Raw genomic sequence first — 9,650 nt, forward strand, 5'->3', positions numbered from 1 at the left:
TGCCTATGAAAAACAAAAGCACACATGCAACCAGCACATCATCTAAATCTGCCATAAAACACAAAGTAGGTTATATCTTGTCCCTAGCTCCCTTTTCCTTGTTTCTGCTAAGACACCTAGCCAGTGAGGCAGTCTGCTGGCCTGCAGTCCAGCCATTATGTGTATACTTTCAACCTGTTGTGAACTCATAAAATTATAGTTTGGGAGCCCCAGTCTCCTGGAAAGGCATTCAACAAGGTTTTCTGGCTGTTCAGCGCCCAGAGGGGCTGTGCAGCACAGTAAAGGCCTCTCTACTGAAACAGCCCAGCTCCTGAGCCACAAATGCAAGACAGATGCATGGCTTAGAAAGGCTTATCCAACATCTCCCCATAGTGCCCTGTCTTCTACCAACCATCCATAGAAACCTCACTAGCATGAAACGGTACTCCATCTTCTCAGATTATGCCTAGCAAAACAGCAAAGTTTTCTCAGCTGCCTTATCAAGAATGGCTCCCAGAAGCTCTTTAAATCCTAGCTATATCTCATGCATGTTGACCAACAAATACTTGCTTAGTACTTTCCAGTTGTACATATCCCATTTTCAGAGTATCATACCAGGCTATGGGCACCCAAACACGTGTAAGAATACACATAACAACTGAATTTGGTGTATCAGGAATATAGACATAGTAGCTTTGGCTGTCATATAGAACAGGAATAACTACTATGATGGCTGCTCCAGATAAGTTTTTTTAAATATATATATATATATATAGACAAATTAAGTCCAACTTCCGGTTCTTTGTTTTCAAGCACTGACTATTACCTTAGTTTAATTATACATGCTGTTAATAAAAACTTATTAAACGTCTACAGTACCTTATGGGTGCCTTCCCATTAATACTTCTTAGTCTTTCCACAGGTATGATTTATAGCCTTATTCTGCAATTACCCATCTGAGGGATTTTGAATTCACCAAGACAATCTGCATGAGTAAATGTTACTCATGTACATTAGTGGTTTTCAAGTCAGGTAATTAGCTTACAAATGTTTGCAGGCTTTCCTTACTTTTTTATACCATGGTCAAACACATTATTAATATCCAGTACTGAGTCTAATAAGAATTTCATTACCTTCTGGGGTTAATAATGAACACAGCAGGGACAAAATCAGTATCGCTGTATTAGCTATCATTAAATAGAGTATCTAAGCCTAAACATCAGCATCATAGTGAGCAAAAAGCTAAGTGTATGCAAAAAGAAAAAATTGTTTGCCTACTAATCTCATTCAAATTCTAACTTCAACATTAAGCCCCAGATTTTAAAATTAGTAACACATAAATGTACAGTGCACGGTGAATTAAACTGAATGCTAGTTTCATATAAGTGCAAAAACTTACTGAGAATCATAAAAACCAGAAGTACATTTAATTCCATCCAGAGTTTCAAACAAGTATTTTGGATTTTTAAAAAGATCTAAATACACTGATTTTAAATACAGACTCTCTAGCCAAATTAACCATAAAAAATGCTATTTCGAATTAAAAACAGATTCCATACTACATGTTATGTTAGCAAAATTAAGTCTTACTGCATTCCTTTATTCACAGTATGCATCCATAGCCACGTAACTAAAATACTTATGAAATCCAATACACATACTATGTCTAGTTTAACACAAGTTGGTGGTAGAGAGTTTAGAGTGTGCTTCCAGCTAGCTAACCTTGGTTTAACAAGTAGGCTTCTTATAGTCTGCCAAGCTAACAAAGAGACAAACCTGAACCACTAGACCTGCAAATGGTAAAATACTGGAAGAATCACATTCTGGGAGAAGGAAGGAAAAAAACAAAATAATCAGAAGATGCCTTTGTCATTAGAACAGTCACACACATGGAAACAAATAAAGAAAGAGGACACACAAGTGACTGAAAAAGACAAAGAGATGAAAGAAAACTGCTTGCTGTACTTATCTTCCCACGTAGATTCAGGATATAGATGAGAACACGACCCCTCAGACTGCACAGAGTAAATAATACAGAAAATACTTATGTTTCTACATTGTTCCTCCATTAAAATGCAGCAGTAGAAAGAGAGGCACCTCCAATTAGCCTCAAAATACACAGTTCTGGTTTGAGAAAGCTTACATACAGCTGATGCTTGCTTTAGGAAGGCCCATTACTGCTATGATAGGCTCTACTCCTAGTAACCCACAGCTATCCCAGTTTTAAAATAGCCCTGCTGTTCCTAATGTGAACCATATACCAATGTCACAATTAGTTACAGCTGGCGTTAATTAGCAGTTTGAGATACAAGATAGCCTGAGTGCTTAGAAAGCACAACTTTATGAGGTAGGCTCTTCAGAAGAAACCAAAGTAAGAGAGTAAAGTGTTATACTGAGCTTTTGCTTGTTGATTTGTAATCTACTTTTTGGAGGTGAGCTCAACAGGTAAAATAGAGTAATAAGATAAACTTTCTAGACACAGATACAGGCTATCCTTGAATACTAAATATTTTTAAAAATGCACAAGTAAAATGAAATAGTTTTCTTAGTATTGCAATTCATCTTCCCACGTAAATGAGAACAAAATTACTTTTAAGCAGCTTGCAAGCAAATTTTTTCCTCCTTCAGAAGCAAATGGGGCTGAGGGCTTTTTGAACTACTAAAAGGATTGATAGTGAACACCTGCAAGTATCTGTAGCCACATGCATTTCCCATTTACATTTTTACTTTATCCTTCCAAGTAAAACCACCTTTTTGTTGGAATGCCTGCAGGGAATCGTCATGGTGAAGTTTATTCAGAGAGACGGTGGGTCCTGAGGTGAACCAGCATCCTCTGGGTCTTGCATCATCATCACCCTCTGCTGCACTGCTCACAGTGTAACCCTGCCAACTAACCTTCCTTTGTCTCTTTCCAACCAGCACAAGTATCACGTGGAAATGCACTTTTCACTATTCGAGGGACTGAATTCCACATTGTACCCCTGAGGGGCTGGCTCACCTGACTGGTGCCCACCCTGAGTGACCCAGCACAATTCTCTCCCTAGAGTCAAGCTGTGCTTTGGGTAAGTGTAGCTAAATCTAGGAGATCATCGCTTTATTTCTGTACATCCCCTCAATTAATCTGTTCATAGACCATCAGCAATAATTCTCCAGGAATTACCAATTAAGTCATACACTTAAAATTGTTTTCTTAAAACCTCCTGTTTTCAACAGAGAACTCTGACAGGGATTTTGTCATTACAGATCATTTACCCTTCAGCACCATCCCATTCGGAATAAGGATTATGGTTTTCCTTGGTCATTCACAGGACTCTTAATGTCATTGTGGGATTACAACTTCATATTCTGTTTATTTGCTAAAACCTTCCTTTCAAATTTTCTCTCTGTGATTTTTATGAACATATATTTCCTTATTTTCTAACGATATTTTCTGCAATTGCTCCTTTTTTTCTGTTATTACCACTGAAATTATTTACTCTTCAAACTATTTACTCTTCCTCTTTCCTTTTTGCAAAAACCTTAAATTACTTCCCTACCCAAACTGTTTAAGGGCTTTCACTTCTGGCTTTTATCAGATAGGCTAAACTTCATGTTTTCTTTTTTGCTTTATCCTAATCAAATTTCTGGTCCACACACAAATTATATCCTATTACCTCTGTGGCATCTTTTGGTTAATCTACTCATTATCTTATACATTTTGTACTAAAGGAAGCTATCTTTAAAGATGAGCAACTTTACTATTCCAGCACTTACTCAGTGAATACCACACAGAGATGTAATGTACTTTCATACAGCCTTTAGTGCATCAACCCAGGATTGTAAAGTTTGCACTACCTATGAGCCAGAAAACTATTAAAGACCATTTCACTACAATAGGACATAAATATTCAGATCACAAAACAAATAAGTAAATTCAGAAATTTAAAAGAAAAGTGGCAGAAAGTTAATCCTGATGTCAAGCCAGCCAGATAAACTGTATATTTTCTATACAACCATCATTAGGCAAGCCCTGCATTTTTCCAGATGTTTATTACAGGATACGCCTGGACAGATCGTTCATAAAATCTCTTTGACACAAAGACATTGAATTTTAAATACCTTAATACAAAAGCAGAGCTTTTAAAGGGGATTCACTTAAACTTTTATTATGCAAAAACAGCTGGAAAGGGAATAGAATGAAAATGAAGTAAAACAATACTTACAGAAAATCTGTTAGTAAATTTCTTTCTTCTTCTCCATTAGACACAAACTCAAACTCCAAACTCCATATGCAGTCAGCACCACATACGCAATAGTCCTTTTAAGCCCAGCATTTTCTAGAAGATTAAGTGCCTGATCAAAAGAATACTGAAATTGCTGGAAATCTTGCTATTTGCTTGAACAACTCTGGATCTGGTCCATACTTATTTTGTTAAGAATAAGTACTTGTGGCAACTCAGCTTAAAGCTATAAGAAAACAACTCTGGTTATAACCTCCATAAAAAGATAATAAAAAAGCAATGCATGCTTTCTTTTTACTTACTTTGCTTTCCATAATTATTAAAATGAAAACTTCCAGCACTTTGTTCCAATCTCTAATCAAATTCATTTAGTCTGAGGAAGAGAAAGGAAAATAGAAGGCACAGAAGTTTGGTTCCCTGTTCCAAGATGTATCATTACTTGCAGTGAAACTAATTATTATTTTATTCCTCAGTTTGATTTCAACTCAAAATGTATTTGTCAAAAAATAGAGAAGACAGCATGACATACTTTTTCTTCTTAGAAAAGGCTCTCCATGTTGCTGGTTCTAGGATTCCAGTGTGTCCTAACTGCCTATGGGCTTTTCCTCAGAATTTCACATGTTCATTAAATGCAAACTCTGAGTTCTGCAACCAACAACAGTTTTATTTCCACTTGCATGTATGTGTGTGTATGCATGTATAGACTTTAGAGAGCCAAGTTAAAAATTGAATATAGAGTCAAATTATAAACACAAAGAATATGATTTCAAAACATTTCAGCTAAAACATATGCTGGTTGGATACAGAACATTCCCAATTTCAGGCAAAACTACTTCTGTTTGCAGAGAGTGCCAGAGAAAATGACTTCATATTGTTCTTGTAAGAGAAAAACAAACAAATACACACAATGCCACCACCAAAGAATTGTTGTCCACTGACTGACAAACACAGATAGATTTGAAGGACAAATGAAGAAATATCTTATCTTACTCCAAATAAAAATCAGTGCAAAAAACCTCCAGCTATTTAAATGGCAACAGAACAGATGCATAAGTTATGATGCTCTTATTGCTGGAAAGGTTAAACCATTTTGTAAATCTTTTTCTACCACTCTCACAAACTGAGAGCTGTTATTGCCTAACGTCACATTTGGTGACCAGATGGTACCGAGGAAACCTCCGCTCTAATTCAAAAGGATTTTAATACTTCTGCTGGGATTATTAGATCATTAATATGTGATTAGCATCTTCTATACATGAGTGGATAGATCATATATGTGATATCTGATCATCCAGCAAGAACAAGCTGGATCAAATTCAGGTTAATCGTATCATCACAGTTCTAGCATATTAGACAAATCAAGCAATACAGAACATCAGTTGACTTCTTCCAAGTTAAGAGAAATATTAAAAATTATCTAGCATAGAGTGGACAACCAGTAAACCTTGCCTCTGCGAAATTAACCTATCTAAATATTTTGAAGACCTTTGAATGAGCCAAACACTTTTATATCAGGCTGCATTTTGGCCACAATGCTTTTGATGCAGCACAGAAACCTCTAATATTGCCCTTTTCAAACTGCCAAACCATGCTGAGTTCCTACAAATGGTTCTCAGACTTCTGTGTTTAGAACATCCAAAGTAGACTTTTCAACTTGCGCCTCATTTCAGTAGGCAGAGTTCTGGAAAACCCTCCTCAGATTAGTCTCACACATGATAGTGAAGAGCAGTTCCTGTATAGAACCGTTTTTACTCATTGATCTAATGAAGTGTTTCACAGAGGAGATATAATATTATACCCATCATGTCATTTATATATATATAGAAGATTCAGACAGACATAGATAGATATAAAAAGACTGAGGCGCAGAGTATTAAAGCAGTTCTTCCACATCACCACCACTACCAAAGCAGCAGTACAAGCTGCAATCTTTGGTAACACATCAAATGTCTGTGTTTGCCTTTTCCTGAAAACATATAAGATCTGGAAGCTGCTTTATTACAGCAATCACTTCTAGAAATATTCAGAATCAAATTCTTAAACAGAAAGGTCATTTTGGCAGGAGGAAAAAATTGTGGTTACGTATTTCTTTTCCTAGCCAAATGTTTTGTGATATTTCAGAATAGAATGCCAATCAGATATTATCCTCCATGTTCCACCAGAGACCACAACACAAAGTGGTTAAGAATATGTACTACCTATTGAAATTTAGAAAAGGAGCATTAATATTTAGAAATTTATGTACACAATTCTGTAGATAAAGGCTTTTGATAATGTGAAAATCTTCTGAATTCTGCCCTGTAAGCCTATAGTTACACTGCAAAATCAATCTATACAGCTATTATTTGGCTTTTCTATCTTTGACTGCAATAAGAGCAGCATTTCTGAAACTATTTATTGGCACTTTGGTAATATCATTAAGGTTACATCTTCCTTCCTAATTATGCTTATGTTCCTTTCTGTGCTAAGCAAAACATACCAAAGGGTCAAAAGTGTGTATCCTTCCTCCCCTCATTCCCCCACGAAACTGTAACAAACAGTTTCTGATCACCTTCAGATCCTTCTTAGAAACTGCAGTGAGAGTAAAACTGTGGGACACCAGTGCTCCCTGGGTCCCTACTGCCAGACATTACAGCTCCAGGGTAGAGCTGCAGACAACCTCCTAACATCTTATTACAGATGAGACTTTCCCAATTAAAGCCTCTGATAGAACACAACTAGTAACGGTGATAAATCATTAAAAAAAATATTCCCACTCTGTTCTTGACCCCACTGTTTGCAGGAAACAATTCACTTCTACTGTGTCCTGCAGTAACGGGAATCTGTGATAATCAATGAAAGCCTGCAAACTCCTGAATGCTCTTCAAAGCTAAGAAAATCCAGGCTTTCCTACAACATTTCCAAGAGCTTCCCACTCTACGCTAAATCACATTTACATGCTTCATTCTTCCATTTCACTCTTCCCTCTATTTGAGTCTTTCCTGTCTCAGCCCCTTTTCCCTTCTTTTTTCTGCAAATCCCTTTGCTTTCATGCCCAGCTTGTCCAGAGCTATCACAGTGCCGGAGTTACATTTTCCTCTACCAAACTGACTCCTGCTCTGTGTTTGGGGGACAAACAATCCTGTCACAACCATACAGCAGTGCAGATTACTATGCAGCAGTGCACTGCATCGCTGCTTTTATGGGCAGAGCTCTTTGCATGGCATGATGCAGATTGCTTACAATCCAGCTGCTGCCTCCCCCAGCTGCAAAATGTGCCGGATCATCCCCTGGAAGCAACAGCTGCTGGGAGAGATGCTGGTATTTGGTAGCAGTACCCAAGCTCGGTCAGCACCGAGCTGTGCCTTCGTGGAACTCCAAGAGGTTGCCTTTGACTCAAGGCAGGGTCCTCTGCTCCTGCTGAACTCCATGGCAGCTGCACTCCCCTCTCCCACGCGCACGCATCTTGCAGCATCTTTCCAAGCTCAACATCAAGGTCTGTGTAATTACATATAACCATATGTATAGGATTGTATATGCATGTGGTACTTCAAAAAGATTTGCATAGTAAAGCCTGCAAAACGAGAAAACACCAGAATTAAAGGAAGCAGGTGTGATTCAGCAGCTTGCTTGTGGGCATATTATGAGACAGTCACATGTGGCTGCAAGCTGCTTTGGTGCTAATCATGCCAACCCCGCACACCCCATAAAGCTGCAATCACCCCCTCATCGCACCCCAGTGCTTTGTTAGCATTCATGTCAAAATACATGTGGCGATAGTGCTGCAGCCCCTCCCAAAAGTGGGGAGCTGGGGCACACGTTGCATACATTAACGTACAACAGCATAGGGCATGCAAGACATTTAACTGTAAGATCATCTTTTCCTGCTTGATGCTGCGTGCCTCGTGCCATGCTACTGTACCCGGAGAGGCTGAAGTCCTGCAGGCACCAGCCAGCTCAGAGCCAACACCCGCAGCACTGCTTGTTGTGCGCACTGATCCAACAGAAGCTGTCCTGAAAAAGACCCTACCCCAGAACAGACCTCTGGTACTGTCTGAGTGCCTCACTCGAGTGAACAAATTGCAGGACCGCTGGGCAGCGGGGAGGGATCTTTTAATAGCAGACAGCCACAAAGCATAGGCACACGAGGAGCAGCAACACGAGCAATTTGAAAATCAAGCATTTATTATGCGTCTTTCATACTTAGGGAATAACATTTCCCCAGTGCTGCTGAGCGAGGCACGGCACTCGGTGCCCCTTGCTGTGAGGTTCTGCTGAGCAGGGCACAGCCCTGGGGTGCCCAGGGACTGCTGCTGGCACAGCCGTGGTCATGCTTTGATTTCTTAATTGAAAAGCTGTAGCAACAACCAGGCCCCAACACCCGTAACAGCAGACTGCAGACCGTTGAGATCTATGGCATGGGCTACTCCTACTTCACCTAATTAAGCGGTAGCTAGCAGTTCTGAGCTCTTCTGTGCAGCTTTAAAGCCTGTTGATAAAAGGGGGAAAGGGAACGCTAGCAGTTTTAGTTAGATTACAATAGTTCAGGATGCTAAAAAGTCTGCTAGGGTATTTACCTATATTATGGTCTAGTTGCTTTTGTTTTCACATCTAATTTGTTGTTTTTTTTTTATTTATTTTTTCCCTTGCTACTTTTGTTGCGTTGATATGCTTTTAGTTATTTTTCTGTGCCTCAGCTCTCTTGACTTTCCTTACCTTCCATTCTACATGTTTTTTCTCTGTATGTGCCATTTTTTCCCTTCTTTCTCCTGTTCCCTGCCACCAGTGGGAGTAGTAAATGTGTGGATAAGCGTACACATGCTTTGAATCTATATCCAGCTCTGCACAACCCCAGAAATAATTACTTTGAGAAAAATGGTGTTCATCCTCCACAGCAATTGTGTGGAACTTATGAACTCACACAGCTGTTGTCATGCAGGCTGCCCTCTAAGCAGGAGTTGCGAGAGAATCTGTCTAGCATAGATTCTTCAAGGACCAGCTTATAAACCCCAGAGTGTGTAAACTGAAGCTTTTTAAGGACTCCCCACTTTTATGCATCTTCCTGAGGATGGCAAAAACCACTTGAGGCCTCCATCTGCTAAGACTCGTTCTTCCAAAAAGAAGAGCGAATGGCAAAAGTTTTGAATCGAGCACTACTATTTTTCTTACATAGGCAAAATAACGTATCCTCCTTGGTTATTCTTATACCTTTCTGAACAGCTGGAACTTCCTCAAGGTCGAAACGTTGAAAGTGGGGCCCTTCCATAGCACTATGGGAAGGCCAACACTTCCCACCTGCAACTTAAAGATGAAAGGCAAGCAGCTGAGTGTATGGTCTTATGGGAAGACTCATATAGAAAAAATTCAGACTTACCCACTGGTAGTGCATGTAGCTTCACATAGAATAGTTATAAAAATACAGATGTGAACTCTCTTCTCGAGTGGGTAAATAATTTTAACATCGCTTTCCTC

The sequence above is a fragment of the Meleagris gallopavo genome, chromosome 4 (assembly GCF_000146605.3).
Source record: "Meleagris gallopavo isolate NT-WF06-2002-E0010 breed Aviagen turkey brand Nicholas breeding stock chromosome 4, Turkey_5.1, whole genome shotgun sequence".
NCBI lineage: Eukaryota > Metazoa > Chordata > Aves > Galliformes > Phasianidae > Meleagris > Meleagris gallopavo.